This window comes from Lithobates pipiens, unplaced genomic scaffold, assembly GCF_037356315.1.
Source record: "Lithobates pipiens isolate NorthernLeopardFrog02 unplaced genomic scaffold, aLitPip1_a1.2 Scaffold_18, whole genome shotgun sequence".
Lineage (NCBI taxonomy): Eukaryota > Metazoa > Chordata > Amphibia > Anura > Ranidae > Lithobates > Lithobates pipiens.
Window position 1 is genome coordinate 116,540,544 of NW_027507758.1, and position 11,900 is coordinate 116,552,443.

General features: G+C 36.7%; 1 long non-coding RNA gene across 1 annotated transcript; it reads right to left on the reverse strand.

Annotated features, from left to right (window-relative positions):
• Window positions 1-455: 455 nt before the first annotated feature.
• On the reverse strand, window positions 456-11,627 carry LOC143987370 (uncharacterized). Its single transcript, XR_013276633.1, has 3 exons — window positions 11,324-11,627; window positions 2,461-2,512; window positions 456-2,089 (listed from the first exon to the last, which is right to left on the reverse strand). It is a non-coding gene; the product is annotated as an uncharacterized LOC143987370 (long non-coding RNA).
• Window positions 11,628-11,900: the final 273 nt, after the last annotated feature.

Sequence of the window (11,900 nt, forward strand, 5' to 3'; positions counted from 1 at the left end):
CGTGTTCCCCCCAGTGCAGCCTGTGTCCTCCCCCCTGTGCAACCTGTGTCCCTCCCCAGTGCCGCCTGTGTCCCTCCCCAGTGCAGCCTGTGTCCTCCCCCAGTGCAGCCTGTGTACTCCCCCCAGGGCAGACTGTTTCCTCCCCCCAGTGCAGCCTGTGTCCCTCCCCCCAGTGCAGCCTGTGTCCTTCCCCCAGTGCAGCCTGTGTCCTCCCCCCAGTGCAGCCTGTGTTGTCTCCCTAGTGCATATCGTCCCCCCATATGCACATATATATAATATATGTATATATATGTATATATATATATATATATATATATATATATATATATATATATATATATATATATATTTTTTTTTTATTTTTTTTTTTTTTTATTATTGACAGTCTTTTTTTGTTTATAGCGCAAAAAATAAAAAATGCAGAGGTGATTAAATACCACCAACAGAAAGCTCAATTTGTGGGACATCAATTTTATTTGGGTACAGCCTCACACGACCGCGCAATTGTCAGTTAAAGTAACGCAGTGCCTTATCGCCCGAGCAATGGCCTGGTCATAAAGGGGGGTAAATCTTCCATAGAGCAAGTGGTTAAAGGAATTTCAAAAAATAACAGATTTACAAAAAGTATCAACAGGTGAAAAAAAAAAAAGCCTAAAAAATTAGCTGCAGTGTACAAATGTTTTCATTTTGGGTTTAGAAACGCTTTGAAGGGAAAAAATGGAATTAAAGCGGAGTTCCCACTGTTAAAAAAAAAAATGTTTTTAGGATGAATATCTTTTGTTTCTAACGGTCATTTATAGCACTCACGTTTCTGTCCTAAATCGGCACTCGATTGGCGACTTCATAGAGGAATATATCTTATACAGGCATACACCACTTTTAAGTTCACAATGGGGTTTATTTACTAAAGCTGGAAAGTGCAAAATCAGGCTCACTTCTGCATAGAAACCAATGAGCTTCTAACCCCAGCTTGTTCAATTAAGCTTTGGTAATAAAACCTGGACCTCATTGGTTTCTATGCAAAAGTGAGCCTGATTTTGCACTTTCCAGCTTTAGTAAATAAACCCCATTGAGTACTTAATAGTGGGGTATGCCTGTATTCCTCTTTCCTGGCAGTTTCCATAGTACTTGTGGGCATGTGAAGCCCACAAGCACTATATTCCGGACTCTGGTGCAGCTGAGCGACCATCATGCACTGCTGTTTCTCACGCATGCGCGATATGTACGGCGCAGCGCCGTACACTTCTGACATTGCCATCACAACGGGCAGCGTCGTTGGAAGTGCCCGCCCCTGTTGTGATGGCAACGAAAGCCCTCATCGCTGCCCACTGACTCCTGGTAAATGATGACGAGCATCTCCCAGGAGCACTAGCAAGCATGGTCGCTGAGGGAAATGACGTAAGGCGCCATGGAGAGAAAGAGGCAGATTATGAGGGACCCCCTAGCAACAGACATGAAAAGGTGAATAAAAAAAAATTGTTTCCAAATATTGTTAATTGTGTTTAATGCAGCGGAATAATGCAAAATTAATTTTATAAGTGGAACTCCGCTTTATGTTGGAAAATGAGGAAGAAAAATGGGGGACAGGGAGAAAAGTGTTCTTTTTTCTAGCTAAAATATCCTAAAATATTACACGGTGCGAAGGAAAATCCGTCATTATCCGGTTGACACGTAACCATTTCACAAGAAAGTTTCCTTGGTTCTATTTGCAGTTATATGCAAACTTAGTGACTGGAAAGAGATGTAATTAAATCAAGTTACAAAAGTGAGAAGGATCAACAAGCTGTAGCGCGGCCCATAGCTGCTCCTGTTGCCATGACGACCCGAATAGCTCTTGCCTGTGATGTAGTGGAGACTTAACCAAAGGCATTTCGGGGGCTCAGCTGACATTTTAAACCTTTTTTTTTTTTTTTTTGTGAGAGATCCGTCTGATTTCTTTCCTCCAAATGAGAAGTGCCTTCTCGCCTTTGATTGATAAGAGTAACCTTGCCCGTTGCAATCCAGTTTTTGGATATAGGGAGCCTTGAAGGGCACAACCCTTTTTTCTCAGATGTAAAGGAGCTGCGAATGATCTGTATGGGCAAATCCTCTGTGAATTAGATGAATCAAAATGAGTTCAGCTTTTGAAGGTATTATTTGGATAACAAAAAAAAATCACATTTTTAGCATAATCAATTAAAGGCCGCTCTAAAGACATAAAGGGGGGCTTTGAAAGTGATCTGGGGGATTACACGTTACCAATACTGTATGAAAGCAATGCTGGTGACATGGACACTAAGGCTTTAGCACAGCGTACAATGTCACACATATGAAATTCTATAGGGGGGGTGTAAAGTGTACTTATCACCACTGCAACATGGAATGTAGCCATTTCATCCAATCACCCACAATGGGTTAACTTCCAGTTTGGTATTTTGTGACAGGTACATTTTATTATATAAAAAATAAATTCTCACCAACCTGGTGTAGTCAGAATGTTAATGATCTGATTTACTGAAAAAGTAATTCATTTCTAAAAAAAAAAAAAAAATTAAAAATTAATACATTTGCCTGGAATCTGATTGGCCACTGAAAGAGAACTATGGGTTAAAGTGGCATCGGATCTAAAAGTGATCATTCATGGGCTGATTTTTATATTTTGACTTTTTCAAATTGACGACAAATGAACAATTTTGAAGAAAGTCAGGTCATTAAAAAAATAAATAAAAAAAAAAACATAGCTAACCCTTTACATTATATTCTAAATTCTTTTCTTTTTATTTCTTTCTTATTCTTTTCAGAATCTTTTTTTTTTATTTATTTTTTTATATTTTTACTTTTTCAAATTGACAGCAAATTAACAATTTTGAAGAAAGTCAGGTCATTAAAAAAAAAAAACGAACATAGTCAACCATTTACATTATATTCTAAATTATTTTCTTTTTATTTCTTTCTTATTCTTTTCAGAATCTCTTTTATTTATTTATTTTTTATTTTTTATTTTTTACTTTTTCAAATTGACAACAAATTAACAATCATGAAGAAAGTCACGTAATTAAAAAAAAACAAAAAACAAACATAGCCAACCATTTACATTATATTCTAAATTATTATTTTTTTATTTATTTCTTATTCTTTTCAGTCTCTCGTTTTTTAAATTCTTTTATATTTTTACTTTTTCAAATTGACAGCAAATTAACAATTTTGAAGAAAGTCCAGTCATTAAAAAACATAAAAAATTGAACATAGCCAACCATTTACATTGTATTCTAAATTCTTTTCTTTTTATTTCTTTCTTATTCTTTTCAGAATCTCTTTTTTTTTATTTTTTTATTCTTTTTAATAACATGAATCAATACATGTGATCATTTTGCAGGCTGGGTGACAAAATATCTACGCATGATACAGGACCTTTTGTGACTATAAAAATGAGATTGTAACTTGTGTGGTCAGCTTTAAAGTGGAGCTTTAGTCAGAAAATGAAAGTGATAATGAAGTCTCAGTTTTTTGTTTTCTTTAAAAATAACAAACATGTTATACTTACCTGCAGTGGTGGCTGTTTTTTTTTATTTGCCCTGAGCGACCGGTGGCACCTCCCCCCCCCAACTGTCAGTCTGGCATTTACCCCACCTTGGCGGTTAGCGGGTGGCGAGCAGCAGGTAGCCAATCGGGTGACGGTTGTCAAAACCCGCTTCCCGATTGGCCTGGAGGAGGATCAGTGTTTCAATAGCGAATATTAATTTGCTGTTGTAATACACCTGGGTCGTAGCGCAATGCTTTACGCCCGGAGCTCACCCTATTTTGAAGCCTATTAGAGCCTCTGTCTCTAAACAGGTGCTTCAAAAAATGCAGAATGCATTAAGATAAAAAAAATCTTCTGTTGTTACAACCACTTTAAGGCTGGCCCTTTTTAGAGGTATAGCTATGTAAAACAATTAAAATAAGTGCCTATACTGTATAAAATTCACTGTCTCACTCTGCTCTGCACTTGCTTAGCTGTTCTGCACTTGCTTAGTCTATTTTTTAGCACTGTGACGAATTTGTAGAGGCTGATCTGATGTCAGCCTAAAGATTTACTGCTGCTCAGGGGCTCTGGACTTTAACTAAATGACAGCCTCCAGCAAGAAGAAGCAGGAACAATGCTGAAGGCAATTTACAGCACATACTAATTTTGGTAGCATAAGTATTAATGTGGAATATATCTTGTTTAAAGGATATTATTTTTTAATAAGTTGTTATGGGTAAAGTTCCACTTTAAAGTGATTCTAAAGCTTCAAGTTTTTTTTTTTTTAAATAGCAAACATATTATACTTAACTCCACTGTGCAGTTCATTTTGCTCAGAGTGGCCCAGATTATCCTCTTCTGGTAGCTCCCCGCATCATATAAAACCCTTGGGAGAAGAGCTCTCCCCGGGGGTTACCTTGCGGGCGCACTCCCGAGTCCAGCATTTGCATCCATAGACACAGAATGCCGGACACAGCCCTCCCCCCGCATCATTGGATTTAATTGACAGCAGCGGGAGCCAATGGCTGCGTTGCTATCAATCAATCAAATTAGGAGCCGAGAACACCGGGCAAAAGAAGAGTGTGTCTCTGCCATGGGAAATTCCAGGGCTCGGGTATCAGGTAAGTAAAACGGGGGGCAGGGGCAGTCCCTGCCAGGTGTTTATTCACCTTAATGCATAGGATGCATTAAGGTGAAAAATCACAAGGGTTTACAACCCCTTTAAGATGGCCATTCACTATACAGTCCATTCTCTGAATAATCTCTTTTAGGCTTCACTCACATGGCTGTAAAAAAAAAAAAAAAAACATACACATGTGCTTTTTTAATTACAGATCTGAACAAAGCTGCATTGTTTTCAATACAGCCATTCGCACATAGGGAGTTTTTTTTATATATTTATATATACGTTTTGAATAAGGTTTCTGCGCTTTGCTACATTCTATTTTGCTTTGTTTTTACTTTGTTTGTAAAGTTTTATTCTTTGTTGGTTCTGTATTCATGTGACCCAATTGATCATGTGATCATTGATAGACTATTTAAATGCTTTTGACACTCTTTAAATCAGGCATGATTACGTCCCACGGCCAAAACGCATCGGGTGTTTTACAGCTGTATTCATGTGACCGCATTTTGTTGACCAACTCGGGTGCCAGTGGATTGTGTCTTGTGGAGGCATCGGAAGCCTCATAGTCTGACCCCCGGGTCTGGAGCTAAGGCTTGAGCAGGTGGCAGTGCTGTTACACCTGTTTCCATTGAAGCCCTTCCCAAAGGTGCGTAATCATGCACTACATTCAGACCCATAACACAGACTTTAAAAATCCATGCCCAAGAACTTGCGTTTTACATGCTTACACGTATAAATGCAAGTTTATGCATTTATAAGCATGAAGATTAAGTCTCAAGAAAAAAAAATCATTATGTAGGCATTCGCGTCTTTACGCATTTTAACGCATCTACACGCAAGTATTTTACTGATCATTTTGCATGTGTTCTAAAATCAGTACATTTTTTATGGCCATGTGAATGAAACCTAATGCCCTGCACACACTCGGAAATTCCGACGGAAATGGTCCGATCGGATTATGTTGTCGGAAAATCCGATCGTGTGTGGGCTCTATCGGACTTTTTCCGTTGGAAATTCAGATGGAAAAAGTTTGAGAGCTGGATCTAAAATTTTCCGACAACAAAATCCGATCAGACAAAGTGTCACGCGTGCTCAGAATAAATTACGAGATGAAAGCTATTGGCTACTAGCCTCTACGTAGTCTCGTCCTACGCAATGAACGTCACCGCGTTCAGAACGATTGGATTTTCCGACAACTTTGTCCGACCGTGTGTATGCAACACGAGTTTCGGCCAAAATCCGTCTGAAAAAATCTGACGGATTTTGTGGTCGGAATGTCCGACCGTGTGTACAGGGCATTAGATCTACACACCTGTGTAATATAAGTACAAACTTAAACAGTCTATTAAATTAGTATCAAATCAGGTAAACCCTTGCACTATATAGTTGAGAGCAGATCTAAAGGAGATGGTACAATCTGATTGTAATGTCAGCCTTAGGCAGGGAAGGAAATCGCTTGATTCCCTCATCAACACAGTCAATGTTGATGAGGGAATCTTTCCCATGGAACCATTGTGTTCTCCCAGCGGGGGGGGGGGGGGGGGTGGTCGCAGGGAGCACTCCCTGCCTGGACAACACAGTGATTATTGCTAGATGCTATAGCCGCTGGCAATATCGGATGTAAAAATCCAACATGCTGGTTGTACCTCAGTTGATCGATGGGTTGACTTGGGTACAGTCAACCTGCCCATAGATGATTAGAACCATCTAGGCTGGCTTTTGGCTGGTCAGCGTTGGGGTATATTTCATTAACAATGTGATTGAACAGATCAAAAGAATACATGCATTTTTTTTTGGTGTCATCCAATGAGTTATTAGAAACTTTCAGGTTCAACAATACTCTTTGGCGTTGGTTGCAGAGATTGTCCTGCAACTGACTAATGAGATTTCCCTTTTCACTATAGTAAAGGGATCATTCCCTTTACTGTGTACAAATCACTTGAGCAAAGAAAAAAAGAAAAGGATGGAGACAGTTTTTGGCCACATGCAACGCTATTATTCCTTTCTTTGGGCTGAAGCCCAAATCTGTTCTGTTGGTTATTCAAAGGAAATTGTAAGCATAGAAATAGATTCCTTTCCAGACTTGGCTTGCAGGTGTGGGTGCAGGACTATCATTCATTAGCTGGAAGGGTTGCTTTACTGAAGGAGTAGAGAATAAGGAGAAGCTATGTTCACTTTAAATACCTAATCATATACAAGGAATGTTACATTAAAACAAGTTTTGCCTGCACAGGATTGGACTTTTGAAGTGAACGCTCTTCACTTATTTAGTAGATCAACATTTGTGAGTTGCTGACCTGGAACACAGTAGGCCTTTGATACTTCCCTAGCCACATACTTGCCCCAGCTCACTGAGGTTGACTTACTAAAGAAGTAGAGAATTTTTACTTTTGGATGGAATGGAAAATGGCATTCAATTCAATAAATCAATCATGTCCAAGGCAAAAATCGTTTATATATAAATATATATATATATATATATATATATATATATATATTCCTTTGCACATGCTTGGGTGTCCAAAGCGAGCATAGTCAAAGCCAGATTTGGCCTGTGGGGTACAGGGCACTTCGGGTTCCTGGAACCCCTTATAAACAGAGTTGGTTTACATTCTCAATGACAGTGATACATTTTTAAAATGCATGACACAACATCATTCTAAAGTCACCCATGCCAACACACATATGCAGTCATAGTTCTCCATGTGTGGCTTGCTTGATCCACCAAAATTCCTTTTTTCAAAACAACACAACATACCAGTCCAAAGTTTTACAGATGATGGCCGGTATGGCCCTTTTTTTATATATATTTTATTAATTAATTCTTTTTTTACAATTTTATATACAGGCATACACCACTTTTAAGTACACAATGGGGTCTATTTACTAAAGCTGGAAAGTGAAAAATCAGGCTCACTTTTGCATAGAAACCAATGAGCTTCAAGGTGTTATTACCAAAGCTTAATTGAACAAGCTGGGGTTAGAAGCTCATTGGTTTCTATGCAGAAGTGAGCCTGATTTTGCACTTGCCAGCTTTAGTAAATAGACCCCATTGTGTACTTAAAAGCGGGGTATGCCTGTATAATTTTTTTATCTTGTTTTATAAAATTTTTGTATAGGGGGGGTCCCTTCTATCAGGGCCTGGTGCAATTGCCCTTTTGCCCTTTATAAATCCACTCCTGGGAATAGTATAACCTTATTCACTAAACTCTGGGAATGTTTATATTGATAAATGAGCAGTCTGTACTCCTTTAGTAAAACAGCCCAACTATCTGATAAGACAGGAGCTTGGACCTTTAAAAAACATTATATTATGGCATCTTATATATTCCTATTATAACGGGTTCATTTTAATGTCACACTTTATTACTTTGTTCAAGTCCAGAAAATATTTTTGTGCCTCTATCAAAATTGAAAATATTAACGTTATTGGCTATAAAAATTATTTCTTATGGTCATGATCTCCTATGGACACAGATGGGCAGATTATGTAAATATATATAATTTTTGCCTGTCCTTAATATTAATATTAATTCCAAACACTAAAGGCACATTTTTATGATACTCTGATACAAGCTGATTTTCCAAAGAATATCAGAATGTGCACACAATACATTTTGGGAATGTTCACTTCTGTTACCCAATCACAATCAGATTACATAAGTAAACAAGGATTTTCTTTTTACATGATTGGATAATTGAAGTGAATCACACATTTTATCGTATGAACATTCTCAAATCCTTTAATATATCAGCCTTAATGATATGTTCCACGCGTTCGCATTGGAAAGGTCAATTGCAAAAGGGACTTAATATATTATGTTTTTGGAATGCTAGACAAAACTCTGCAACTGACCCACATAAAATAAAATTGGGTATTGTAGAGCCAATCTGATAAATCAGCCTCTAAGAATAAAAAAGCAATGCAATATTTCTCATTAAGCAACTGAAAGAAGATAGATCAGAAATGTAAAGTGTTCATTTTAAAGATCACACCACACATAGGCCTGTTTTCCTTTCACAAGCAGCATTGCATTAAGACAGCGCCCAGTCTGAACCTGACTTATGAAAAGGCCATTGCCATCTCAGGCAGTCTGGAGTGGGCTCTACTGGGGTTACTCCTCCATCAAAGGATTGGAAATGAAGTACGTGGGCATACACTCATTTAACGACAAGTAATTGACAAATCCAAAGACCCGCATTACTAGTGAAATGGGAAGATATTAATTATTTATAAACGATTAGCCTTTCTGTGTGTCCTGGACAAATTCTATCTTGTACTGGAAATATAACTTGTCACACTGCAGTCAGGGGAAGGGACAGGCACAATTCCAAAGGGAAAAAGATAATTCAATGTTTAATTATACATTCACCACAAGAGAATACCATGAGCATATACATATATATATGTATATATATATATATATATATATATATATATATATATATATATATATATATATATATATATATATACACATATATACATATATATGTATTTCCTATATATTTACAGTATAATGAATTCAAATGCAATCTAGTAATATAAAATAAAATAAAAATGTAATATATACTTCTTATGATTTATATTTAAAAAAAAAAAAACATTTGTACAGATAGATATGTAAGAACTAGAAAAAAATGTACACACACTTACATATCCAGGTGCCTTGTTTATGCATGTGTATGTGCATATATAATTGATACCTATGTATGGAATGTGTATTTTAATATGGCTCTCTAACCTTTTGCTTTAATTATTTCCTTCCATTGAATAAAAAACGTTTTGGGAGAATTGGTCAGAGATGTACCTCTAAATATTAACCCAATGATTAACCTATTATAAATATAATACTAGCCCCTCACAAGACAGTTAATATATATATCATATTTTAATAATTAATATTTTCTAACGCAATTAAAATTAATTTCCAGATATTATATATATATATATATATATATATATATATATATATTTTTTTTATATATATATATATATATATATATATATATATATATATATATATATATATATAGGCAAGGGTGTATTCTTCTAGTAATAAAGATATGCAGTACAGTACATATGCAGCAAAAATGTGTATTAAAAATTAATTTCTGGTTATACATTGCTGCTATATATTTACAAACACTGATTTTTAGGGGGCTAAGTAGACAGTATTTAGCATACTTAGCAAGGGACCAATGCTGTCTTTCCTCAAAGTGTATATATATTTGCTTGCACCCTGCATACATTTTCAAATTTTAGGGGACTGACTAGATAGTATTTATATTTAACATACTTAGCAAGGCACCAATGCAGCCATTCCTCAAAGCGTATATATATTTGCTTGCACCTTGCATACATATTATTCACATTTTATGGGACTCAGTAGATATTTTGCATATTTAGCTAGGAACCAATTCAGTTTTCCCTCAAAGTGTATATAATTACTTGCACCCTACATACATGTTCACATTTTAGGGGATATAGTTGATAGTATTTCTACATTTCACCTCCCACATTTCAAATTTTAGGGGACTGAGTAGATAGTATTTAACATACTTAGTAAGGGATCAATGCAGCCACTGCTCAAACCGTATGAATATTTGCTTGCACCCTGCAACCCTGCATGCAAATTTTAGGGGACTGAGTATTTAACATACTTAGTAAGGGACCAATGCAGCCACTGCTCAAACCGTATGAATATTTGCTTGCACCCTGCAACCCTGCATGCAAATTTTAGGGGACTGAGTATTTAACATACTTAGTAAGGGACCAATGCAGCCACTGCTCAAACCGTATGAATATTTGCTTGCACCCTGCATGCAAATTTTAGGGCACTGAGTGGAAATTTTGCATACTTAGCTGGGGACCAATTCAGTCTTTCCTCAAAGTGTATAAATTGACTTGTCCCCTACATGTTCACATTTTAGGGGACATAGTTGATAGTATTTCCACATTTCAAATTTTAGGGGACTAAGTAGACATTTTGCATACTTAAATAGGGACCAATTCAGTTTTTCCTCAAAGTGTATATAATTACTTGCACCCTACATGTACACATTTTAGGGGACACAGTTGATAGTATTTCTACATTTCAAGTTTTAGGGGACTAAGTAGACATTTTGCATACTTAGCTAGGGACCAATTCAGTTTTTCCTCAAAGTGTATATAATTACTTGCACCCTACATGTACACATTTTAGGGGACACAGTTGATAGTATTTCTACATTCCACATTTCAAATTTTAGGGGACTGAGTAGACATTCTACATACTTTGCTAGGGACAAATTCATTCTTCCCTCAAATTTTATATAAGTACATGTATCCTGCATACATTTTCAACCCTTAGGGAGTAATTATTAGTTTAATTATTTTTACCCTAGTCTTTTTGTATTTCAAAAACTCAACCAAGGTAATGGGAAAATTATTTTTGAATTTCCCAGAATGTGAAATGAGCACAGGCCAGAGTACAAAGGATGTTTTAAATTAAACCTAAATGGTAATAATAAATAAATAAATAACAAATTAAAATAAAAAAAGCTATAAAATAATCATAATTATAATAACAATAATAATAATTTAGAGCAAACGTCAGCAACTTTTTTTTTTTTTAATTCAGAAGCAGCAGCAGTTCTCCAACAAAATCCTCTAAGCACTACTACAAAGAAAATGAAAACTTTTATCGTCCTTGGCTATGGAGCCCCTTTACCTGTTGACAGCTAGATACAATTGTCTTTAGAAGCCTCTTGTCTGGCCAGAGGGGCATCACCTTATCTTATGCATAGTCTGGATCTAGGATGGAAACCACAAGCAGCCAGGGTCTTGAATGTCAAGCAAATCCCCCCTACCTGCCTCTGTCTGGTCGATGGTGACAAGTCCACAAGAACAGACCTTCAGCTGCCAGCAGCTCTGCTGTCTCTGCCTTTATTTGAGCTTTGGCTGCCTCTGTTGACTTTAGCACAAAGCAAAGATTCCTACTACTTCAGAAAAAAAAAAAGATGAATATTTTACCAAGATATTGATCAGCATTATAAAACTCACTTAAACCTAATGAGTCAAGAAAAACTGCAGCAAAGGAAAAAAAAACTATATCTGTGTAAATTTGCTATTGTGACGTGTTGCTTGAAAGTTTACCCTCCTGGAATTTGGATGTGGAATTTTTTGTTTACTGTCACTGTTTACTCACAGATCACGGATGCTTAAACCAGCAAGCGTTTGGGGGGGGGGGGGGGGGCACAAAAAAACATGTAGTAGTTGTAGGAGCCCCCTCCACCACCCAGTACAAA